Source organism: Pristiophorus japonicus, chromosome 13, assembly GCF_044704955.1.
Source record: "Pristiophorus japonicus isolate sPriJap1 chromosome 13, sPriJap1.hap1, whole genome shotgun sequence".
Classification (NCBI taxonomy): domain Eukaryota; kingdom Metazoa; phylum Chordata; class Chondrichthyes; family Pristiophoridae; genus Pristiophorus; species Pristiophorus japonicus.
Genome location: NC_091989.1, coordinates 151,654,906 through 151,682,120, shown reverse-complemented (window position 1 = coordinate 151,682,120; position 27,215 = coordinate 151,654,906). Strand labels below are relative to the sequence as shown.

Genomic DNA, 27,215 nt, shown 5'->3' with positions numbered 1-27,215 from the left:
GCGCTCTTTTTCTGTTTCATCTTGCTCTCCATCTCCTTCGTCATCCAGGGAGCTCTAACTTTGGTTGCAATACCTTTCCCCCTAGTAGGAATGTACCTCAACTGTACCCAAGCTATTTCCTCTTTAAAGACAGCCTTTATTCAGCCTCAACTATAGATTTGCCTGCCAATCTTTGATTCCAATTTACCCGGGCCAGATCCATTCTCATCCCACTGAAATTGGCCTTACCCCAGTTAAATATTTTTACTCTGGATTATTCCCTGTCCTTTTCCATAGCTGATCTAAACCTTATGATACTATGAGCACTATTCCTTAAATGTTCATCTACTGACACTTGCTCTACTTGATCTACCTCATTCCCCAGAACCAGATCCAGCAATGCCTCCCCCCTCGTCAGGCCAGAAACATACTGATCTTCCTGAACACTCTTCAGAAATTCTTCCCCTTCCCTGCCTTTAACATTATTACAATCCCAGTCTAGATTAGGATAGTTGAAGTCCCCCATTATTAATACTCTCTAATTCTTGCACCTCTCTGTAATTTCCCCACTAGTTGGTGGTCTATAGAATACACTTAGTAATGTAATGGCACCTCTATTAATTATTAACTCTAGCCATACAGATTCTGTCCTTGACCTCTCCAGGACATCTTCCCTCGCCAGCACTGTAACATTCTCTTTAACCAATACTGCCGAGCCATTTCCTATCTTTCCTTCCCTATCTTTCCTGAACACCATATAACCAGGAATATTTAATACCCTATCCTGCCCCTTTTTGAGCCAGGTCTCAGTTATTGCCACATATGGCTATTCGTGCCTGTAGCTCATTTACGACGCTTCGTGCATTCACATACATACACTGTAAACCCAGCTTAGACCATCCTATTTTCTCTCTTGCTATTTCTTACTTTAGTGCTCTCTGCTTCTCCCAATCCTTTGAGAACTTTATTTCAATTAGTGTCCTAGAGTTCCCACATGGCACAGGATGCCCACTCCTTGGAACTGAGCTGCCCTGCCATGTCGCTATTTAATAGACTATGAACTTATTTAGCAGAAATAAACACTCACCAATCTGCTACTTCTTGTGCCAACGTCATTTTTGGTTTTTTACTCTGACGTCACTCTTTCAAATTCAGCCTGTGTTGAGATGCTCAGCTCTCACTCATGTCCACCTCAGCTTCAATCAGTTACCAGCTGTCCCGTCATGTCACTCCTGCATGTTTTTTCTTTCTGCTCTTCCTCGCTGCTGCCAATTGGGTCCACGCTGGTCTCTCCTCTGCTGCTTTAAACCTTGCTGCCTCCTCCGATGCTGCTGCCGATTAGGCCTATATTGAAGTGCATTGTCTTGTAGTCATGGTTAAACTTTAACTATTTCTCCAGATTTACTTTATCTACTCCATTTACCTATTTTTTATACTTCTATAAAGTCCCCTTTTACAAAGCTCCTTTCAAAAGGGGAAAAGCTTTTCTAATCTGTCCTCACAGCTCAGTCCTCCAACATTAAGTAATTGCCTTATGGACATTTCCTGCACAAGGCTTTAAGATACAAGGGAAACATTGGTGATCAGAACAGAATGCAGTACCTGTACTAAAGCGGGTAGCCGACCAGACCATAAAGTTTCAGTTTAATGCCGTCGGACTTGTCAATTTGGCAATATTGCTCAGCATTTTGTTAGCTTTATTGATTGCATCATGACAACAGATTGATTGCAACATTGTTCATTCAATAACTGTCACACATTCTTTCTTCCAAAGTGTAATACTTGTTTATATTGAATTTCATCTGCCATAGTTCTGTACACTTGCAAATGTTGTCCAGCTCCTGTAGCTTATTGGATAACGAGTCAGATTTGACTGCTCACCTGCTTAGTATGTGTATTTGGATTTTGATCAAATTGCATTTAATTTCTGAATCCAAATTGTTCATGCAGATTATTAACTACAGGAGTCCTAGAACCAAGTCCTGGTACATCCCACTCAGTACATCACCCAGCCCAAATCACTCCCCAAACCAGTATCCACTTTTAGCCATTTCCTTACACATTAGCAGGTTTTACCATGGGCAACCACTGCCTTGAATGTGTGTAGCAGCCCTTCAGCAGAACGCTATGAAAAACTTCCTGGAAACCCTACTGCCAACATGGAATGACACTTCCTTAAGAAAAGGTAAGGAGATTGGTCAGGCATGACCTTCCCATTCTGAAACCATGCTAACTGCCAATGACTGGATTCAGTTTTCATACAGGAATTGTTAGGTTTATCCTGCTTCACAGTGAAACATGTGGTACAACTAAAGTGTACTGTTTAATTTAGTTTATAGACATCTTTCTCTCTCTACTTGCACCCCCCTCTCAGGGAAGCACCTCAGTCTTTCAAAATATGGTCTTCACGAAGTCTTGCAGAAAAGGTAGAGATATAAAGAGTCAATACAAAATATTGGACTTCTAATCTTTTAACCTTCTAGCCTAATGGGAACAAGGTTACTGTTCGTCTGGAGGATAAACACCAACCATGGACTAGCGGAGTCAATGCACTTATAATGGTGTGTCTTGATCACTGTTCGTTTATACTTTGAAACTGTTGATTAAAGGCAGACTTGAAGAAAATATTTTATGAGAACTCTTCTTAAATGTCATAGTCAAGGGACAAGGAGAGTGTTATGCAAAATGTTAGTATCAGCCTTCAGTTTTAAAGCAGGGGAACGAATGGCGGCAGGTGCAGGAGACATCAATAAGTGCACAGGTAACTTCCTTTATAATAAAAGAAACAATTCTGTAAAATACACTTAAAAAATCTTATCTTTGACAATAAAAATGAAACACTTCTATCTTTCAATACTGCTGCTGGAAATGCACATTTGTTGTGAATTTGCAGCACAATTAAAGCAAGAGAAAGAAGAGAACGTATAATTACTCTGGTTGAATTTTGGGATAAAGAGTCCACTTCTGCCCCTTGTTTTATGTTAGCATTAGGTTTGCACGAGATTACTAGATTAGTATAAAACACATACATCCTGCAGAGCTTTCAGTTCAAAAGTCAGTTCATTTTTCAGGTTGATAAGATCCTATCTTCCCCTCAATACCACTTTATTGTTGATTCTAGGAAAGCTTATATTTGATTCAAATTTGTACATATTTAAATATTAATGCATGCACCTAATGAGAGCTTATATACTTGGATCAGGTAGGTTTCCATGCCCTAGAATAGTGAATTCTGCAGTTGTTTCAATTTAACAGCCTTTTAATAAATGTGTCAATGGACAAATCTACAAAAAAAAGTTTTGAATACTAAAGCACTATACATAAAAGGGGCTGATCAATAAGATTAATATGCATGGGTCAAACAGAGATAAAACTTTAAAATAGCAGAGATAAGCACACTTGACCTAGTCAGATAACTGTCCCAGATGATTTACTTTTTTGAACGTACTATGTGGATTAGTAAAGAGATTGTATTTGTAGCAATTTTAAAATAAAATTTATAGTTTGTGCACGAACTATTACATTTCACTAATATAACAGTCACATATAAACATGATGAAATCTGACAAATCTCAATCTACAAAACCCAAGATAAATTACCAAATCCAGTTTTGTTCTCAGCTTAGTTAGCTTCCCATTGCTGCTAAAAAATACTTTGCCCAATTGAACATATTACATAAAAAGGTTCTGATGCAGTAGTATATAGCTATATTACAAACATCGTACTGCAGATCATCAGATTTGAAAGGGATTAGTGATGCATGTGATGATTTTTGAATGGTGAGGTCTACAATGACCAGCAGTGATTTGCACCAGAGAAACTTAGAAAGACAATCATAAACCACAGATAACAGCAAGATAAGCAAATAAATTGTTATCACTGGGTAAAATGTACTAATCAACCTTAAGTTCAAAACTTGTCGTCCCTGACCACCAAAAATAAAAACATACCAACACCAAGATCAATGAACCAGTGACACAACAATGCGACGTGCTTTCCATTTTGCAACCTAAAACTTAAGTTTTATGAAGCAACATAAATACTGTAAACAACATTGTAAGAGGACTTGTGTCCAATCCCGAAGCCAATCTCAACTCATTCATGAATGAATCTTAAATCACCTGATTTGTTGCGGTGAGAGGAAAGATTTCTACCATACAGCCCTCCACAAAATATACCTTTGTTATTGACGTTCAAATACACATGCAAGTTAAGCATACAATCTATACCAAAAGGAGCCTTGCTCATGCATAAGGTTTCAGTTTTTACAGCCAGCAAGATTCACACCTACAGACAATATTTTACACCAGTGGCCATAAACAGACAGCACTAATTTTCCTATGTTTTGGAGTAATACTGCCTTATAGTACAGATTGAACCTCCCTTATCCAGAACCCTCCGGACCTGGCCTGTTCTGGATAAGGGATTTTTACGGGCGAGGGGTGGTCACGTTAAATTAGATGGTATAGGTACTGAGCAAGGGGATATTGGGGCTGGTTGGTTTGGGGCTGGGAGTGCGGCAGAGAGATCATTTGGGGGGGGAGGGGGCGGTGGATCGCGGGGTCAGACCAGCGATTGCAGGAGTCGGCAGCGAGGCAGGACTTCAATTTGTTCATGTCGGAGTTCTGCACATGCGCCAACCGGTAGCCTGGAATGGTTCTCGACGAGGAGTTCCGGATGAGGGAGTTCTGGATAAGGGAGGTTCAACCTGTACAGTTCATCAAATTGTTGCTGCCCAATTTAAAGGCAGGAAAATAAGTTTGCATCCTCAAAGTACACTAGAACACCTAAAAGAAAAGTATCTGATGATTGTTTTTTGCCTCCCTGGTTACTTGCACCCCCCACCACCCCCACGCCTCCAAGGATGGGATGTCAGCAAGATGGTAGTCCCACATCAAATCCAGCCAAGTCACGTATACAATAGGGCTTTGTCTACAAAAATCCAAACAACTGCTTTAACCCCAACTTCAGATCATCATCTCTCCTGCATCTGCGATTTCTTACCATTTACACACATCTGTCATTCTTATGGGCTCTCGAAATGAAATCATCAACTTAGTGCCAGTTAATGCTCAAGTTTTTTTTTGTGGTGGAATTGCAGACACTGCCAACAGTGAAGGCTACCTAAATTAATTTTGCTCAGCACTCTTAGTGCTGACAGAGTTGACTTTTTCCAACAAGAAGCCAGAGTTAAAGGAATCTTGGTTTCAGGAGGCTGGACATAGGCCTGAAGGAGATTACAGAGATTGTGGTGAGGCCAAGAAGCAATGAGATGTGATGAGAATTTGAAATTTGAGGCCTTTGGAAAACTGGGAGCTAATGTAGCTCAGCAAGGACAGGGATGATGGGCAAATGGCACCTGGTGCAAGATAGCATACAGACAGCAGAGTTTAGGATGAGCTTAAGTTTACGGAACATGGAGGACAAGAGGCCAGGCAGAATAGAACATAAGAAATAGGAGCAGGAGTAGGCCATTTGGCCCCTTGAGCCTCCTCCGCCATTCAATAATATCATGGCTGATCTAATCTTGGGCTCACCTCCACATCCCTGCCCGCTCCCCATAATCCTTCACTCCCTTATCACTCAAAAATCTGTATCTCCACCTTCAATATATTCAATGACCCAGACTCCACAGCTCTCTGGGGCAGAGATTCCACAGATTTACAACCCACAGAGAAAAATTCCTCCTCATCTCAATTTTAAATGGGTGACTACTTATTCTTAAACTACGCCCCCTAGTTCTAGATTCTATCATGAGGGGAAACATCCTCCATGCATCTCCCTTGTCAACCCCCTCAGAATCTTATTTTTCAATAAGATCACCGCTCATTCTTCTAAACTCCAATGAGTTTAGGCCTAACCAACTCAACCTTTCCTCATAAGTCAACCACTTCATCTCAGGAATCAACCTAGTGAACCTTCTGTGAACTGCCTCCAATGCAAGCAGAGACCTCCTTAAATGAGACCAAAACTGTATGCAGTACTCCAGGTGTGGGCTCACCAAAAACCTGTACAGTTGTAGCTGGACTTCTCTGCTTTTATACTACATCCCCCTTGCAATAAAGGCCAACATTCCATTTGCCTTCCTGATTACTTGCTGTACCTGCATACTAACTTTGTATGTTTCATGCACAAGGACCCCCAGGTCCCTCTGTACTGCAGCATTTTTAAAATAATTTGCTTTTATATTTTTCCTGCCAAAGTGGATAACCTCACACATTCCCAGATTATACTCCATCTGCCAAATGTTTGCCCACTCACTGTCTATATCCCTTTGAAGATTTTTTGTGTCCTCTTCGCAACTTGCTTTCTCACCCATCTTTGTATCATCAGCAAACTTGGCTACATTACTCGGTCCCTTCATCCAAGTCGTTGATATAAATTGTAAATAGTTGTGGGCCCAGCACTGATCCCTGTGGCAGCCCACTAGTTACCGTTAGGCAACCGGAAAATGACCCATTATCCCAACTCTCTGATTTCTGTTAGTTAGCCAATCTGCTATCCATGCTAATATATTACCCTCAACCCCGTGAACTTTTATCTTGTGCAGTAACTTTTTATATGGCACCTTATCGAATGCTTTCTGGAAATCCAAATATACCACATCCATTGGTTCCCCCTTACCCACCCTGCTCGTTACATCCTCAAAGAACTCCAGCAAATTTGTCAAACATGATTTCCCTTTCATAAAACCATGCTGACTCTGCTTGACTGTATTATGCTTTTCCAAATGTCCTGCTACTGCTTCCTTAATAATGGACTCCAGCATTTTCCCAATGACAGATGTTAGGCTAACTGGGCTATAGTTTCCTGCTTTCTGTCTGCCTCCTTTTTTAAAAAAGGGGCGTTACATTTGCGGTTTTCCAATCCGCTGGGACCTCCCCAGAATCCAGGGAATTTTGGTAGATTACAACCAATGCATCCACTATCTCTGCAGCCACTTCTTTTAAGACCCTTGGATGTAAGCCATCAGGTCCCGGGGACTTGTCCGCCTTTAGTCCCATTATTTTACCGAGTACTTTTTCTTTAGTGATGGCTCCTCCCTCCCTATAGCCCCTTGATTATCCAAGATTGAGTTGATGTTAGTGACTTCTATCATGAAGACCGATACAAAATATTTGTTCAAAGTCTCTGCCATTTTCTTGTCCCATTATCATCATCTAAGGGACCAACATTTACTTTCGCCACTCTCTTCCTTTTTATATACCTGGAGAAACTCTTATCTGTTTTTATATTTTTTGCTAGTTTACTCTCATAATCCATCTTCCCCCTCTATTTTTTTTTTTGTCGCCCTTTGCTGTTTTTTTTTTAAGTTTCCCAATCCTCTGGCCTCCCACTAATTTTGGCCACTTTGTATGCCATTGTTTTCAATTTGATACTATCCTTTATTTCCTTAGTTAGCCACAGATGGTTCTCCCTTCTCTTAAAGTCTTTCCTTCTCATTGGGATATATTTTTGTTGAGATTTTTTAAATATCTCCTTAAATGTCCACCACAGCTCATCAACTGTCCCATACTTTAATCTATTTTCCCACTTTAGCCAACTCTGCCTTCATACCTTTGTAGTCTCCTTTATTTAAGCTTAGGACACTGGTTTGAGATCCAACTTTCTCACCCTCCAACTGAATTTTAAATTCAACCATGCTTATGATCACTCTTTCCTAGAGGATCCTTTATTAGATGCTCATTTATTAATCCTGTCTCATTACACAGTCCTGTACCAGATCTAAGATAACCTGCTCCCTGATTGGTTCCGCAATGTACTGCTCAAAGAAACCATCCCGGACACACTATGAACTCTTCAAGGTTACCTTGGCCAATTTGATTTGTCCAATCAATATGAAGATTAAAATCACCCATGATTATTGCTGTTCCTTTTTTTTTTTAAAAACAAGCCTCCATTATTTATTGATTTATACTCCGTCCAACAATGTAGCTACTGTTTGGGGAGCTATAGACTACGCCCACCAGTGACTTCTTCCCCTTATTATTTTTTATCTCCACTCAAACTAATTCTACATCTTGATCTTCTGAGTCAATACAATTTCTCACTACTGCACTGATCTCATCCTTTATTAACATCCTTTTTCTTTCTGCCTATCATTCCGAATTGTCAAATATTCCTGAATATTCAGTTCACAGCCTTGGTCACCTTGCACCCACATCTCTGTAATGGTAATCAGATCATACCCATTTGTGACGTCAACTCATCTATCTTGTTACAAATGCTACAAGCATTCAGATAAAGAGCTTTTAATTTTGTTTTTTTTAAAATCATTTTTCCCTGCTTTGACCCCACTTTCTGGAACACTCTTATGTTTATACATTCTGTCCCTTCCTGTCACACTCTGGTTATCATTTCTCCCAGTGCTACCCTGTTCTATTGCCTTCTCCTTGCTCTTTGACTTTTTAAAATTTCCGCTCATTTGAACCCTTACACCACCCTCCCCCCCCCCCCATCCCCAACTATTCAGTTTAAAGCCCTCTCTACTGCCCTAGTTATTCGATTAGCCAGGACACTTAGCCCCAGCATGATTCAAGTGAAGTCCATCCCAATAGAATAACTCCCTCTGTCCACAGTACTGGTGCCAGTGCCCCATGAACCAAAACCCATTTCTCCCACACCAATATTTGAGCCACATGTTTACTTCTCTGATATTATTTACCCTATGCAAATTTGCTCGTGCGTCAGGTAGTAATCCAGAGATTATTACCTTTGTAGCAATGAAAAAAAATCAAATCTGGAGGTGAAAAAAGCATGGATGACGGTTTCAGCAGCAGATAGGCTGTGGTAGGGGAAGAGCCAGATGATACTATGAAGGTAGAAGTATACTGCCATTGTGATGGAGAAGAGATGGTGTCGGAAGTACAACTCTGGATCGAATAGGACTCTAAAGCTACAAGCAACCTGGTTCAGCCGGAGATAATGGCCAAGGAAAAGGATGGAAGCAGTGGCCACGGTATGGAGTTTATGGAGGGGCCGAAGAAGATGGCTTCAGTCTTCCTAATGCTTAGCTGGAGAAAATTACAGGTTATCCAAGACTGGATGCAGTTTGACAGCATAGAGGCACTGGAGGAGGGGAGAGAGGTAGGGCTGCGCGTTGTGTGTGCTTGACCCCATGTCTACAGGTGATATTACCAAGAAGCAGCCTGTAGATGAGGGTGGTCAAGAATTAATGTTTGGGGGACTCCGGAAGTAATGTAGGGGCCGGAAGGGAAGCCATTGCAGGAGAAGCTCTGGCTAGGATTAGATAGTTGAGTGGAATTAAGCAAGGGCAATTCAACCAAGCTGGACAACAGAGGATAGGCATTGGAGGGTGATAGAGTATTCAAACAGGCTCATTTAGACAGACTGTGAAAATTCACAGACCCCCAAGTCAAGGCTGCTACATGCAGTTCGGCACGTTGCATTAACTCATGCATCAACTTGACATTTTCGGACCTTGAGTAGCGAGCCAATGAAAACGTTAAAAGAATATTGATTGAGCCAATAAGGTCAAAGAAGGCGAGTTCTTTTCTGTAAATTGAACCCGGTATAAAATACAGCCATTTTGACCATGTGTCTCAGTAAGACAAAGAAACTGGCAATCAGCCAGCAGCTTGTTACTCTCTGCCAAGATTAAAAAGTTAAAACTACCATCGGAGTTCGTATTTCATTAAAATTAAGAGATCTAACAATTTTGGCGCTGCGAACAGGATCGCTGAGGAAAGAAACTGAATTTTGGACATCGGACCGACATATTGAGGTAAGGACACCTCTTTTTTTAAAAAAAGTCCTCGGTCAAAAGTCTAAATTCGCCTCTCCTTCTATGCGATTCCGAAAGCCTCCGGTTTGCGAACCCTCCGGTTGGTAGTCGGCTCGAGGTCCCATAGATGTCTAAACTTCGGTGGTGTGTTAGTTAATTAATCACCGACCTATTGATCGGCTAAAAGCCTACGACTTGAGACCCCAGTAAAGAAATGGCAGCAGGAGATAAGAACAAAGAATTGCCTACAACTGTTAAAGGTGGGCAGGCACCATCTGAAGTTTCGCTAGATTTAATTCTCGAACAGTTGAAAGAATACATAGAGCAACAATTCAACTTATCTAAAACCTGTATTAAGATCGAACAAAAGTACGGAACCTCCAAAGGACAATGGTTCTTGGACGAGATTAAAAGGGTCTGGGGAAAAACGACTCGTATGAAAAATAAAGAGCGAACTAGATGGTCCCTAGCGGTTATGGGCCAGATTCGAAACCGGAATGAAATTATAATGCGTTCCCAACATGATCGAGAACTGACCAGTACAAAGGATCAATTGCAAGCAGTTTGTGCACAGCTGCGACCGAAAAAGCTTGAACTTGAAAAGCTGGAAGCGGAAATTAAAGATCTTAAAGGTGAAATTAAAGAATGGAAAAAATCATTAGGTCAAGAGACAGTAATAGGAAAAGGAAAATGTATTGATCAATTCCCAGGGTACCCATGTTTGGATAAAATTAAAAGCGCAAACCCGAAGACACGACCGAGGAATAGATACGGTTTCTGAATCCTCCGACAATACAGTGTCGGAGGATGATGAAGAATTAGGGGTGCGCTTTGCCCCGTTTAAAAAAAGACGAGTTGTAGTCAAATCAGAAGAGACTGCGGATGAGGGCGGAACCAAAAAAACAAAGAGAAGGGTGTATGCAGAATACTTAGTTCATGCTCCGGCAGACCCAGAGAAAATTGATAAATGGTCCAAGGAATTGCCCAATACAAAGAAAGGGGGAGTAAAAACGTGGGACCAATTGGACCGCTTAAGAAATATATATCAACTTCATCCCTGGGATGGAGTGCAAATTTTGACCATAATGGTGCCAAAAACACAGAGAAGAAAATTGCACGACAAGGTAGATGAAGCTTTGGGGCAGAATGAGCAAGAATTAGACGCAGGATGGGAGGCGATTAAACACTGGCTGCAAGCCTTCAGTCCAGCTAAGACAGACTGGGAAAAAATTGCAGCCTGCCAACAGAAAGGAACAGAGGAGGTCCTGGAGTATGACGAGCGGTTTAGATGCACGTGGCTAGAACATTCGGGCATGAATAATACGGATGAGGAAATGGATGAACAAGCGTTTGGACCCCTGAAAGCAGCTTTCGTGGCAGGTCTAAAGCCAGAACTGTCCAAAATGCTTAAGGTAGTGTTACCGGACTGGGAAGGTAGAGGAACTACCTTTGCAGCATTGGTGGATCGATGTAACCAATTAGATCGGGATATGGGAGCTAAAGTCCGAGCTGTACAGGCTATGGGATGGAAATCCCAGGATTGCGATAAACAGTCATTAGGAAAATTACCCGGAAAATGTCATTATTGTGGGAAAGAAGGTCACTGGGCCAAGACGTGCAGGGCAAAACAGCAAGGTCGTGGCTGGGGAAGAAGACGCAGCCAGGGATACAATTCAGCCAACAAGCCAGGCTTGTCACAAGATAACGACCTTACAGAAGCATTTAAGCGACTGACAATACAACAACAGAAGGAGTTACTTGGGATAGCAAGAAACGATTAGAGCCCACCCTGGCCCCCCTCCTCGCACTAATACAACAAAGGGGAGATGGGCTATATATAACTGAGGGTGGGCGATAAGGATGTGGACTGTCTTTTAGACACAGGGGCGGAATTAACATGCTTACCCCTACAATATGGAGACTTTTTGCCGTTGGATGGTAGGGCACGTACAGCCTATGGAGTTGGGGGCCATAAAATGGAAATTAAAAGGACAACACCGGTACTTATAGGGCTGGGTCCACATGAACTAACCACGCCGGTCTGGATAGGCCCAGTAGATCAACCCCTTTTGGGAATGGACGTTCTAATCCAAATAGATTCATCGTTGCATTTCGAGGATGGTCGGGTGACATGGTCAATTAGAACTTTGAAGAAAGAAGAATTGAAGGAACACCCGATATGGGCTAAAGATAAGAACGATTGTGGCCTACTCCAGATGGAGCCTGCGTCATTTACAGGGACCAAGCCTCCATGCACTAAACGGTATCCCATCAGTCCAACTGCCATCGCGGGAATCTTAACGGTTATTCAGCAACTGGAGAAACAAGGGGTGCTTATTAAAACGCATAGCTCCTCCAATAGCCCCGTGTGGCCGGTACAGAAATCTAATGAGACTTGGCGTTTGACTGTCGATTATAGGAAAGCTAACCAGTGTATTGATCAAAAAGCTCCTTTGGTCGCAGATCCCTCCACCATTTTTAATGCCCTCAAACCGGAACATAAATATTTCTCGGTTATAGATATGGCCAACGGATTTTGGTCGGTGCCTCTGGCACCGGAGGTTCGACAGTGGTTTGTTTTCACGGTCCAAGGACCAACAGTATACTTGGACCCGGTTACCGCAGGGTTTCCACAACAGCCCTACGGTATTCCACATGGCTTTACAAAGCCATTTGCGAGAATTACCTCCCCTGTCATCCACAGTCATCCAATATGTAGACGATATCCTGCTAGCTTCAAACACGGAAGAACAGCATGAACAAGATTTACAAGCTTTGCTGGACCACCTTCGGCTGAAAGGACATAAAGCCAGCATCGACAAAGCACAAATATCCCAAGAAGAGGTTGTATACCTGGGACAAAAGATTTCACAAGGAAAGAGAGAACTTACTCATGATAGAACTGCAGCCATTCGGGCTGCTAAAAAACCCACCACTATTCAGGAACTACGGTATTTTTTGGGATTGTGTAACTTTAACAGAAATTGGATTGACTCCTTCACACAGCTTGCTCAGCCACTGAATTATATTTTAAAGGGGAAACGTGCCTCTAAAGAAGCCATCACCCTCACTAAAGAGCAGCAAGAGGTCTTCATGAGTTTGAAAAAGGCTTTGTGTTCAGCATCGAATCCCCGACAGTGGTAAGCCATTTACCCTGTTTGTCCATGAGAAAGAAGGATACATGACAGCTATACTGACACAAGAACATGGGGATCGGCAAAGACCTATTGGCTATTATTCGGCAAAACTGGATGCGGTAGCCCTCGGATGGGGAAGTTGCCTAAGGGCCATGGAAGCTACATGTCGAGCGGTAATGATCACTGTGGGTCTAGTCCTCGACCAAAAGCTGATTGTCAAGTGTCCCCACACCGTACACGCTTTGCTGTCTATGAATAGAATATCTCAGGTGACGGCAGCAAGATGGACCCACTGGACAGCAGTTTTGGAAGCTCCTAATCTCCATATCGTCCGGGCCAACCCGGTTAATCCCGCAATTATGCTCCCGATGTCAGAATCGAGGGAGCGAGAGGGGGGAGAATGTGAAGAGCATGACTGCGTGGAGATTTTAAAAGAAACAGAAGAAGCAGCCTTAGCAGCAGAGGAGCTTCTGCACAACCCAGACCCCATCCTGTTTACAGATGGTTCCTCCTTTGTTGACAATGGTACCAGAAAAGCAGGATGGGCAGTTACAACCTTATATGAGGTAGTGGCAAAAAGATGTTTACCCTCAGGAACGTCAGCACAACAGGCCGAGTTACGGGCCCTGTCAGAAGCATGTCGAATAGCAGAAGGACAGACAGCTAATGTCTACACAGATTCGCATTATGCTTTTGGAGTCGCTCATGACTTTGGTATGTTATGGCGGAAAAGAGGATTCCTCACTGCTGCTGGTACACCTATCCGAAATGGAAAAGAAGTCCGAGACTTACTGGAGGCCATACTGAGGTGTAAGGCCCATATCAAGGAAAATACCACAGAAGCACAGGGAAATGCCCTAGCCGACCAGGCAGCTAAAGATGCCGCCTCACAGGGCGTCCCTCCAGAAGAACAAACACAGATGTGCAGATTGAAAGCACTCAGGACTCTGACACGAGACCTTCAAACAATGCAAGGCGAGTGCTCCAGAGAGGAAAAATGGACATGGATTGAGGCAGGAATTAAGCTATGCGAAGATGGTGTCTGGAGACAGAGTTACCGACAAGCCAGTCAAGCGCTTATGCCTTTTTTAGCCCAACAGATCCACTCGTGGGGACACTTGGCCTCACAAAAGATGACGGCACGGTTCCAGAAAAGCTGGTGGGGTCGGGGATTTAAAAAACATGCCCAGCTGGTAACAGACCGCTGTGTGGTCTGCCAGAAAAATAATTCTGGACCCATCACGGTAATGCCCCAACTGAAGCCCCCTGCCCCTGTCGGACCATTCCAGCATCTGCAGGTTGATTATATATCTCTTCCTTCATGCCAAGGATACACTAACATTCTTGTCATGGTCGACAGATTCTCTAGATGGGTAGAAGCTATCCCAACTAAAAGAGCCACAGCTAATCACACTGCAAAGGTCTTGTGTAAGGATTACATTCCCCGATGGGGAGTCCCGAGTAGTATTGACTCAGATCAGGGAACACACTTCACAGGTGCTGTCTGCCAAGAAGTCTGTAGGTTACTGAACATTACGTGGGATTTACACTGTCCTTATCATCCACAATCATCAGGACAAGTAGAGCGAATGAATCGAACTCTGAAACAACGGCTTGCCAAATATCACCAAGAAGGAACACCATGGCCCCAGGCACTACCAATAGTGCTATGTAGCATTAGGGCAACCCCGAACAGAACTACAGGTCTAAGCCCATTTGAAATTATAACAGGAAGACCCATGTCGCTGCCAGGAACTATCGATTTACGGAAAGCTGATGTTCACTTAATGAGTGACACTCTGTTATCATACTGTCAGAACCTAACCAATGCTATTAGTTCTGTTTCCCGACAGGTATCGGCAGCTTGGGGTAATCCACCCGCAGGAGGACACGACATCATCCCGGGAGTCTGGGTCTATGTGAAAAAGGTGCATAAAGAACCTTTGGGTCCAAGTGGGAGGGACCTTATCAAGTGTTATTGACCACCCAGGCAGCTGTTAAAGTCCAAGGAAAGAAAGCCTGGATCCACGCTTCACACGTTAATCGAGCATCCGTAACTGAAGCTGAAATTTAATAAGGACAATTACTTTTCGCGAAAATGTATAAATTTACTGTAGTATTGATTGTAGGTATTCTAGGCATAGGCCTACTTCTTACTAGCCGACCCTCTGCACCAAAGGGAAATAGTAGGGTAGCAAGGGAATTACATGTAAATACCTTTTACTTTTATATTGTTTGTTTATGTTGATTAAATGTTGTTGCGACCAGGCGGCTGTCCCGCAGGTGAGACACCTTGCGGGTCCCTGCAGACCGTCTGTACGTGGCACAGGGGTATGTTATGCTTAAGGAAAGGTGGTTTACTGGTTGAATTAGGATATTGATTTGGATTAAATTGGAATAAGGTTAATTAACCTACTAAAACCAGACTTCCATTGTGGCCACGATGGAACTCGGGTTGGTGTAAATTTGTGTGGAAGCTACTAGTCCGGACATGTGGCGAAACACATCAACAAATTTTAGAAGGAAACTCTATTAACATGTATGAAATTATTTTGTAGAATGTTTAACCAGTGATACCTGAAGTTTTATGATTCAGTTTGTGAAGGAATCAAAGGGGGGATTGATAGAGTATTCAAACAGGCTCATTTAGACAGACTGTGAAAATTCACAAACCCCCAAGTCAAGTCTGCTACATGCAGTTTGGCATGTTGCATTAACTCATCAATCAACTTGACATTTTCGGACCTTGGGTAGCGAGCCAATGAAAACGTTAAAAGAATATTGATTGAGCCAATAAGGTCAAAGAAGGGAATTCTTTTCTGTAAATTGAACCCGGTATAAAATACAGCCATTTTGACCATGTGTCTCAGTAAGACAAAGAAACTGGCAATCAGCCAGCAGCTTGTTACTCTCTGCCAAGATTAAAAAGTTAAAACTACCATCGGAGTTCGTATTTCATTAAAATTAAGAGATCTAACAGAGGGGGTGGCCTGGTTAACTATGATGGAGGCCGTAGAGAGATCAAGGAGGTTGAGAAGGGATAATGCATCAAAGTCACAGACACAGAAAAATCATTTGAGACTTTCCCAAGAGCCATTCTGATGCTATGGCACGGGTGGAAACTTGATTGGAGAGATTCAAATAGGGAGGTGCGGGAGGCATGGATTTAGGTGGTGTATTTTTGAAGTATGATCACAGATGTAATGTAGGAAATGCGGCAGTCAATTTGCGCACAGCAAGCTTCAACAAACAGCAATGCGATAATGACCAGATAATCTGTTTAATGTTGATTGAGGGATAAATATTCGCCAGACACCGGGGATAATGTCCCTGCTATTCTTCAAAAAAAAAAGAGTGCCATCGAATCTTTTACATCTACCTGAATAGGCAGACATGGCCTCAGTTTAACGTCTGATCCAAAAGACAGCACCTCCGCCAGTGCAGCACTCCCCTCAGTACTGCACTGGAATATCAGCCTAGATTTTGGTCCTCAAGTCTCTGGAGTGGGACTTGAGCCCACAACCTTATGACTCAGAGGCATGAGTGCTACCAATTGAGCCACAGCAGAATGGAGGCTGATGATGTCAGTTACAAAAGGGCCTGTTGAGAGGTAACCAGTTACCAGGACGGGATGTTGGAAGTTCAGCAGTTAAGTGGAAATGGGGTAAAAGGAGCAAGAGGTGGATGTCATGGATAAGATGATCTCAGAGAGGGCATGTGGGTAGATGGAAGAAAAACAAGAGCGAGATGTGAACTAAGTTATTTCAATGGATTGCACATGACAAACAGGAATGAGAAAAACTGCAACATTAACTTGTTAGAACTAATGCCCTAATTAACTAGTATTAGGATAAGGTGTGTTCCTGCTATTCTCCATACAGTAAGATCCTGATATTGACCATGCTGCAGCAAATTCAACATTTGTTTCCCAGAACCACTCTGCTGCACCTCCTGATGGCCAGCTAAAGAATGGCCTAGATGAAAAGGCCAAGAGAGGACTGATTAATAGCTCCCTTAAATCCTATGGGATTACAATATGATGAAAGACAAAACTTGGAGAAATTGCACTGGTGCAAAATGAATGAAACTGAGACGAAGACTGGAGGATGAAAAATAAACTGAAAAACAGCTAAGGCACAATATTATATGCCAACCAATAAAGAACAAAGAGCTAGAATTTCAGTATCGCCCATTTTGAGGTGTTAATCCTGGCTGGTCAGTAACTGTATCTCCATGCGAAATTGAACGCCGTCTACCGCGAAATTAGGTTTCAGCGCCCCTGAAACCACATGCCTTGGCCACTTTACATATAAATGTCCTAAATCACCTCCTTCTTCCCTTCCTGCCCTCTCCCCTGCTGCTAACCACACTCTTGATGCATTATCTGTAGGCACAAAGCGACAACGCCCAGCGCGAGGGGAAACTCGGTGGCCATCTCCCCGGAGGGTGAGTCAGCGCCCGAGTCGTGCTGAGCCAGACTCAGATGTGGACCTGGGTTTGGAGGGTGTGAAGAGAGTGTCTCAGGAGATGCACCGCGAGTTTAAGGGTGCATTGGCAAGGGTCCCGCAGAGCATGGATGTACTTGCTGCGAGGTTGCAGGAGGCCCCTCAAGCATTGCCCGAGCCTCTGAACATTGCATCGAGCCCATCCTTGGCAAGTACCAAAGGATGTTGGAGTAGACAAGCAATCGGGGGGATCCAGAGATGATAGCTGCTGCCACGTCAGCCATAGCATGCACCATCACAGCACAGGCCAAAGCTACGCAAGACCTTCGTGATGTGATGCAGTCACTGGTTGGTGGCATCAACTCTCAGTCTGCTGCACTGCAGTCTCAGTCTGCTATCATGCAGACTTAGATTGATGCCATGCAAGCACTGACTGCTGTCATCCTCTCTGGAGTTCCCATAGTCCAATGGGGAATGCACGATGCCAAAGCAGGCCAGCAATCTGTATTCCAGCCGATTGCTCTAGATGCTGAGGCTCTAGCCGGGGGAGTGGCAGTGTGTCGATGGAAATGGAAGGTGCTGTCCCCATTCATGATGACCGTATTCCGGCTCCCACCACTGCCACTGCGCCTTTTCACCTGCTGCGGTCTGTACCCCACCCATACCAGACTGCTGCCTCCCGTGCCGAGATGGTGCAGTCCGCAGCCGGGCCTTTGAGGCCCAGGACGTACTGTGAGGTCATCTAGAGTCTCTGCCTCACAGACACAGCAGCCTTCAAACAGCCCTGCTACAGGCACTGGAGACACATTAACGAGGAGCACCCGGCGTGGGAGACGGGGAAAAGGGAAGGGGTGGGAAATATGCGAGTAAGTCACAATAATGACTTTGCCCACCATTGCCAGATGTCCACATCTTGTAAATATAGTTGTACATATTTTGTTGCTGATGTTTGACACCGTTATTTGTGGAAGGATCTTGGCATATGGTTCAAGGGAGCTGGTCTTTCATTTCAGATGGGAGGGGAGCTTGTATATATAATCATGAAGTTGCTTGTGTTTTATGCTGTTTCAAGGGGCATTTGTTACATTCTTTTAGTTGCTGGTGAAGGGTTGTTGGTGTGCTGCTTGAGGGCACACTCTTGTTATAGATAATAAAATGTTGATATGACATTTTGCATTGGCGTCATGTGTATGAATGGGCCATCAGCCTAGCACATAGCAATGTGACTACAAGGCGTAGAAGTCATCCGGTCGTTGATTCATCGCAATCGATGCAGGATGAGGTGCTGACGTGCAGCCCTTGCAGAGGCAGCATTGGCACGGTGGCTGCTGATTCCCCTCCTCATCTGCCTCACCATGCTGTGCACCGTCATGCTCCACTTCCTCCTCCAGAAGTGGAGCTGCAATCCCCAGTGGCAATGCCTGGGCCCTCATGATGGGCAGGTTGTGCAGCATGCAGCCGACCACAATGAAGCGCGAGACTTGATCAGGGGAGTACTGAAGGCCACCTCCAGTGCGGTCAAGGCTTTAGAATGCAGCCTTCTAACGCACTGCTCCTCAGACATGTCTGGGTATGATAATTGCTCCCAATACATGGGCGGGGGAAGGCCTCCTGCCTCAATGTCTACAGGGTCTCCTCATTCATAGCCCCACATTGCCAATCTCCCTTCTCTGTAGAAGCTGCCCATCATTTGCTTGGACGAGATGAAGGTGGAGTGGTAGCACTGCACCCATCTAAATGCACACCTCAAATCACTATTTAACTGTAACTTTGAAGACTGCCTCAGCAATCCCAGAGATACATGCATTGTGCTATGTGGAAACGGAGCACTCACTGTGACCTGGCACCAGGATTAGGATGGTTCAGCCTGTACTGCATGTATAAATTCGGTTGTGCATCACCTCCAGTTAGCACCCCAGAGAGGCGGTAGATCGTTGCTCATGGCTTAACGCCCGGTTGCTCATCCCTTTAAATGCCCTTCCGGTATCATCCAAAGAAGTTGGGACCGCTTGGTTTCTCTGGTGTGTTCAGCGGCTATCGGTAAGTGAGGCGCACAAACCGAAGTTCGCGCCCAGGGTACTAGCAGGGCGTTGCACGTGTACGGACGTCATGATCTGGCTGTCATTAGACGGCGAGGCAATAAGTGTTAGCGCCGCCAGTAAAAGTCAAGCAAGGTTTCTGGGCGGCGCTAAAATCTCTGCGGCTGGATGTTAAGCCATGAGCGACGATTTACCACCTCTCCGGGGTGCTAACTGGAGGTGATACACAACCGAATTTCTTCATGCAATACAGGCTGAACCATCCTAACCCTGGTGCCAGAAAAATAGCATGGTTGGTAAGCTATCTGATGATTTTACAATTACTATAATTTTTGCACTGCCATTTTAGGTTAAGAAAAATCACAAAATCTTACAACTTTGGCATTTTAATATTTAACTCCTCTTAACTATTCTAGTTTAATCACTTCTGCTGAAGCAAAATAAAAGCACACTCTGCCAGGACTCAAAGCACGGACTATCCAGCCAAATATGCAGACAAGAGTTCCATGATAAGCATCCTGATAACAGATAGAAAATAGCAGCATATTCAAACTTTCCCACAATCCAGAAATCTTGAGACAAGGCAACTGTCCTATCAGTCCACTAACCCCTTCTGAAAGCTTCCAGCCAGTTAACAGCTCCCTTGCTGAACTTGACCATGAAAGCGCAGGGGGAGTGATTGTGATGGAATGAACTTGCCACAAAACAGGCCCCCCCGCCATTCACTGAACTTGATATAAAACAGATAATCTCTTTGTCCTTCAGACGGTTATCTAGTCTGTGACCGTGAATTCATCTTCAAAACTGAAGGAAAAATAACATACTGCAGATGTTTATTATTAGTTGAAAAGCTCCTGAAACCACAACATTTAATGGCACAAAATCAGACCCATTACCAAGTGAGCCTGGGCTGTCACAGATATGTCTATAGCCAATTATTTTAACAAAGAACAACTTTTTGCAAAACAACAGTAACATTTACTATTTGGAAAGGAAGTCACATCCTGTGGCATCAGGACGGAGTGTGCAAAATGCTAATGAAAATCTAAAGATTAATGAAGCTAAACATTGCATCACAGGCATTTCAGGGATCAGCACTACTGGTTTACCATCAAATGTTCGTAAATTACTATCAGAATTTTATAAAACAGGTCTTCAATCATAATCTAATTGATCCGTTGTATGATTATTGTGCACTTTTAAAAGGCTCAATTAAAATTAGGCTGAAACATTCAAGCCCAAAAGGGAAGAATAAAAAATTACAGCAAGACCATATTCAGAAGTTTCAGCCAAAGGACAAAATTATATTAATGCTTGGATCAGTTTAGTGAAATCAGTAAGGCAAAGGCAATGTTTTGGGTAAAACACCAAGTGTATCAAAGGGAAATTGCAACTTTATATAAAAATAACATGCATATTTAAATAAACTTGCTCTTCAATGCATCCTCTGTCCAGTGTTTTGAACTATGTGCAGCTTTGCATTTCGGTGAAGAAAAATTTCCTTTAAGTCACATTTAAAGTGTTAGCTTTATTTTATTAATTACTCAATTCTGTAGTAAAATATCCCAAGGCAGTGGGACAAGGAGTCAGGCCTAAGCAGAAGAAATAAATACATTAATAGAGGTGGCCAAAGGCAGAGTTGAAAAAGTAGATTTTAAAGAAGCACTGCAGGTGAGAGATGGAGTATAATGTTGGAAAGTGTGAGGTCATGCACTTTGGCAGAAAAAAAATCAAAGAGCAAGTTATTATTTAAATGGAGAAAGATTGCAAAGTGCTGCAATACAGCGGGACTTGGGGATACATGTGCACACAAAAGATTAGTATGCAGGTACAGCAAGTGATCAGGAAGGCCAATGGAATCTTGGCCTTTATTGCAAAGGGGATGGAGTATAAAAGCAGGGAAGTCTTGCTACAGTTATACAGGGTATTGGTGAGGCCACAACTGTGTGCAGTTTTGGTTTCCATATTTACGAAAGGATATACTTGCTTTAGAGGCAGTTCAGAGAAGGTTCACTAGGTTGATTCCAGAGATGAGAGGTTTGACCTATGAGGAAAGGTCGAGTAGGTTGGGCCTCTAATCATTGGAATTCAGAAGATCTGGCCCAACATTGCCCAAGCCATTTTTTCGGTGCACTGACCTGAAGCGTGCCGACTTTTCACGCTGGAAAAGGCGCCAGGAAAAAGGGGCCCCATCCTGACCGCTCCAGAAAACATTGCCGGTACCTGCATGCATGCTCAGTGAGGGCTGCGCGCATGCTCCTACCCTCCCAGCCTGTCCTGCGGGCTATGAGCAGGACCCGATGCTCGCAGCCCCTATCCCCGGACTTCAGTTCTAATTTTTATTTCGTGACTTGAGACTTTTGATTGGTGGGGGGGATGGAAGGAAAAGAGTGTATTGGGGGGAGGGCGGGGGAGAGAGAGGAGGAAGAGTGTGTTTTTTTTTGGGGGGGGGGGGGGTGAGGAGAGAAAGAGAGTGTTTTGTATACCAGCATATCTCTCTCTCTCTGGATTCCCGCCCCCCCCCACCCCACCCGTGACATCGTGGCCAGCAGTTCACATTTTTATTAGTATTTTAATTGTTTGAGCTTTTCCTTGCAATGTTTGATGTTTGGTTGTTGAGGTTCTCTCCAATGCCCTTCCCTCCCGTATCCCTACCCTAATGTCTGCCGAATGCACGCTGCTTTTTCTTCACTACCCGCAAGGTTTTTCAGAGCTGGCCACATACGCTGACCTAAGTCAATTTGGAGTAAGTTTTTACTGGCCAAAGTGGCATAAATGGCCAAAACTGGTGTAAGTGTCTGGGAACGTCCCCTTTTGAAAAAAAAAATTGACCTAAAAAAAAAAATCGTACCTAACTGACTTACTCTGGAGCAAACTTTGGGGGGAAAATGGCATTTTTTTTTTTAAACACGCCAGAAAAAACAAGTCATGGCCAAAATAGGGCCCATTGAGAGGTGATCTTATCAAAACGTGTAAAATTATGAGGGGGCTTGACAAGGTGGATGCAGAGAAAATGTTTCCACTGATGGGGGAGACTAGAACTAGTGGGCATAATCTTAGAATAAGGGGTTGCCCATTTAAAACTGAGACGAGGAGGAATTTCTTCTCTGAGTGTTGTAAATCTGTGGAATTCGCTGCCTCAGAGAGCTGTGGAAGCTGTGTCATTGAATAAATTTGAGAGAGATAGACAATTTCTTAACCGATAAGGAAATAAGGGGTTATGGGGAGCGGGCAGGGAAGTGGACCTGAAGTCCATGATCGATCAGATCAGCCAAGATCATATAAAATGGCGGAGCAGGCTCGAGGGGCCATTTGGCCTACGCCTGCACCTAATTCTTATGTTCTTATAAAGTGGAGGAGTTAGAGAAATTCCAGCATATGGAGGACTGAAGCTTCAAGTAAATCTAGTAGAACCAAAGAGGGAGGGTGGAACACAAAGCAGACCAGAGTTAGCAGAGTACAGAGAGACATGGTTGCAGGAGGTCTCAAAGGTAAGGTTGAGTGAGGGATTTGTAAATGAAGGATTTTTAAAATCAAGGCTAGAAGTCAATGGAAGTGGAAGTAGGCAGTGTTGAGGATGGGTTGGATGTGAGGTTTGAATTCAGCTCAAGGTTGAGGTGAGCACAAAGGGTGCTCACCATTGGGTTGAGCATCCCACAAGGAGGTTGGGATCATGTGCTAAGGCAATGTTTCTGAAAGGACCAAACAGGATGCTCGCTTGCAAACGTTGAGCTGCCAGAAGTCCATGACCTGATGTCAGGTAAGCAGTCGTACAGCACAATTACATTAACTGAATCAAGTATGGAGTTGGTGAGGAGATAAACTGGGCATCTGCAGCATACACACGAAAGTTGACACCATCCCCATGGATAATATTGCTAAGGGCAACAAACAAATGAAGAATAGGAGAGAATTGAGTGGTGTATGGTAGGTGGCTGTGCATGCATAGGAGAAAACGCTGCAGGAGACATGTTGATGGCAGTGGCACACGTAGAAATGCCAGGGCTGTGGCATGGAGTGGACCGGACTGCAAATGAGAATTTGTGGAAGAAAACGGTGCAGTCAGCCATGTGGAGGACTACTTACTGATTGAAGAGGGGGAGAGGACACTGTGTGACAATGGTGCACTAAAAATCATTGGATGATCACAATGCCATGGACAGAATGAAAGTTAGACTGAAGAAATCAAATTAGGGGGAGGTTGGCATGAAACATTTCAGAACCTTAGCGATAAATGGAAGGTTAGAGATGTGGTAGAGATGGATTGGACAAAGTGCAATAGATGGATTTTTTTTTTTTATAAGGACAATGCAATTGCATCAGTTATGAAAGTGGGGTATCCTAATCCTCGAGGACCATGAGCAGTCGACAATGCTGGCAAGCTTAGGTGGTCTGGGGCAGTTAGAAGCCGCTCCTCGGAAGCAACTGGTGGCACTTGTGAAGGAGATCAAAAAGAACTTGCATTTAAATTGCACCTTGCATCTCCTCAGGATGTTTCAAGTGTTTCAGAGCCAACAAAATACTTTTAGTGTGGTCACTAGTTTATGCAGGCAAATGTGACAGCCAACTTCCACATGGCAGGATCCACAAACAGTAATGAGATAAATAACCAGGTAATGTGTTTTGATAGTGTTGGTTGCGGCATAAATGTTGGCCAGGGCATAGGGTGACCTCCCTAACTCTTCTTCAAATACTACCATGGAATAATTTATGCCCACTGGAACAAGCAGGTGGGTCTCCAGTTTAAAATGTCATCCGAAAGATGGCAGTCGGCACTGCTTTGAAGTGTCACCCAATATTTACATGGCCAAATCTTGGAGTGGGGCTTTTGCATGACCTTTTGCTCAGGAGCAAGAGTACTACCATTTCAGTCTGCTGAAGGCTTTGGAGGAGATATGGGAAAATGTATAGTGTTGTGAATCAGAACTGGCACAGTGTGACCTGGGAATAGTTGGGGAAGATAAAACAGCAAAATAGATATTTCCAACTTGTAAACAAATAAATCTATTAGCTCTTCCCAATGGACAGATGTGTGGATAAATGGGGCAAGGGACACTCCAAGTTTGTTGTGGAGGAGTTGGGAGTTCCTTTGCCCGATCACGATGATCCTGCTATAATTGAATTCTATAGGGCCCAAAATTTAGCTCCTTTTTTTTGAGCTAACACTGTTTTTTGAAGCTAACTTAATGTTGCCAGTTTCGCCAATGGTATAACACCGTCCTTAACAGATAACGGCCGTTCTTTTTAAGTAGTTTTTCTGACGTCACTCGGGGTCAAACCTACCCCCAATGCCATTTTTGCAAGTTTCGCCAATAAGGATTTTATTTTATCTTATTTATTTGACAGCGCTTTGTAAAACCTTACCTTACCAAGTCAGAGTCCGATCGAAATCGGCATTAACGGGGGCTTAGGATTGATTTGTTGTGTTGATCTGTATTTATTTTGTTCCTATTGAATGTAGTGATGCAATATTATCTTTGAATTATTTCATTATAAATGAAAGTTATTTTATTTTTAGGACTCAATATTTACTGTGATATCACTCGGCGGGCCATTTGACCAGGGATAGGGGCGGCCGTGGTGGGCCAATTGTGAGCGATCAGCAGAGTCCAGCGGCTCGAATGGGGAGTTCCCAGGCTCCCAGTGCAGGTACAACACGGGTTAGCTACAGACTAAAGCTCCCTCTACACAATTATAGAAAAGCAGCCCACAGCTCACATTTCCTTCTTCCCACGCCCAGGAACCAGAGAGAGACAGCTCCTTCCCTCCCATTGTGCCTTGCGTTACCCTGGAAACCTAAATGCTTGGACCTCACTTTTTCGACGCAAATAATAAGCTCCACCCTCAAAACCAGAGGCGTTTCTGCGCTGCGTCAAATTGAAAAATAAGTTTGGCAAAACTCTGGACTTTTTGGGGTATTATTTCGGACTTAAAAAACGGTCGTTAATCTGAAAAAATGCCAAAAAACGTCAGTGGAATTTTGAGCCTATTGTCTTTAAATAATGTTCATTCTATGCCTCAATTTTCAATTGAGGTGAAGCATTCAGTGTTCTACTAACACTCAGTTTGGAAAAAAAAATTCTTCCAGCTTCCCAATTAATTATGTGTGATAATTTTGAGTTCATGCCCCTTTGTTACTGATTCACCAGCCAAAGGTAATAATCATTCGGTTTTTACCATCTCAAAACCCAACATCTGTTCATGAAAAAAGTCCCAAATTTTTATAACTCTTACCTCTCACTAATGGTAACATACTACATGTAGTGACTCTGCACGTAACCTTTCCTTGGCTCCAATATTCTTCCTGCAATGCAGTGCCCAGAGATACATGCAAAACTCCAAAATATTGGTCTAGCCTCTGTGTTGCACAAATTCAACATCACCTCCTTGTTTTTGTATTTAATGCCCGATTATATAAAATCCTCAATCCCATTTTTTTTTTAATTAAATGTTTCTTCTATCTGCGCTCCCACTTCTAAAGAAAAATCTTTGTTGCTGCATCCTTAGATCTGTCTGTTCTTCACTCTCCAACCATTTAAGATACAACTCTTCTAATATTCTTTCCGTCAAAATGGACTACTTCACTTTTCTCAATATTTAAGTGTACCAGTCACCCATCCCCACCACTCAGCGAACCTGTCCATATCCTCCTGCATTCTCATCACAGATTGCCAGGCTCCCCAATTTGGTATTATCAGCAAACTTCAATATTATTCCTCTATGCCCATGTCCAAATGATTTCTATAAATGGAAACCAAATTAAGTCAGAGCATAGATCCCTGGGGCACACCACTACCCACATCGCATCAACCTGAAAAGTATTCATTTGCTTCTACTCTTTTCTTTATGTTCTTCAGCCATCTCTCTATGCAGCTACATCCACTTTAATAGAATGTGCCTTAATTTTTGTAACAAGTATCTTTTATGACACCTTATCAAAAAAAACACACAATATTCACCATATTCCCTTCATCTATACACAAATGGCTTCAAAAATTTCAATTAGTCAAGCAGGACCTGCTCTTTACTGAGATAAGATAAACTGGCCTATAGTTTACTGGTTTATGAACCTTCCCTTTTCTTGAACAGGGATGTTGGCCATCCTCCAGCACATTGGCACAATTCCCATTTCCAAATATTTTTTTGAAAATTATGGTTTGCATCTCTGGTATCTCCTCCTTAACCTTCCTCAGTACTCAGGAATGCATTTCATCCAGGCCTGGTGACTTTTCTAATTTCAGTTCCACTAACTTTCTTTTCAAATACAGTTTCCTTTACAATATTTCTCTCCACTGGTGACTCCTCACCATCCTCCTCAGGGACTCCCTACAGTCCCATTTTCACTTTCCCCTGCAACAGCATAGTCAAAATACTTACTGAACATCACCACCATTCCATTACTCTTAAGTACAAGATGACTTCCATCATCTTTAAGTGGCCCCATGCATTTTTGACGACCCTTTTATATATACTTGCTATGGGCTGAATTTGCTGTTTCTTTGGCCTTGGCTGTTTTTTTTTTTGAGCTGACTAAAATCTGCAAGCTTCGCGAAAGTTTCTGCACTATTCTAAACGACTTATGGCTGCTATTTTTTAGTTCCCGATTTTTTTTGACATCACTGGGGGCGGAACCTGCCAGGTACACCATTTCTGGCCATTTAAGCGAGTTTGGCCAACTAGGATTTTTTCAAAAACGGCGCAGTGCACCGTTCTGAAAAACATTACCTGAAGTTAAGAAAATAGACACAGAGACGACGCCATTGTTTTAGCGGAGCTGAAGACACGGCACCGGGGGGCCTTTCGGCCCGGGATAGCAGCGGCACCAGGGGTGGATGGGGGGGGGGGGGCATTCGGCCCGGGATAGGAGCG

At 43.3% G+C, this 27,215-nt stretch overlaps 1 protein-coding gene across 3 annotated transcripts in view; it reads right to left on the bottom strand.

Moving 5' to 3' along the window:
• Positions 1-27,215, bottom strand: part of zfpm1 (zinc finger protein, FOG family member 1) — a 193,101-nt gene that overhangs the window by 138,317 nt on the left and 27,569 nt on the right. The window contains exon 1 of one of the 3 annotated variants that reach the window (XM_070898137.1): positions 1,067-1,089. The exons of the other annotated variants lie outside the window; for them this stretch is intronic. The gene's annotated coding sequence lies outside the window, so the exon portion shown is untranslated. Of the gene's footprint in view, positions 1-1,066; positions 1,090-27,215 lie in introns of those variants that run through there. 3 annotated transcript variants of the gene reach the window in all.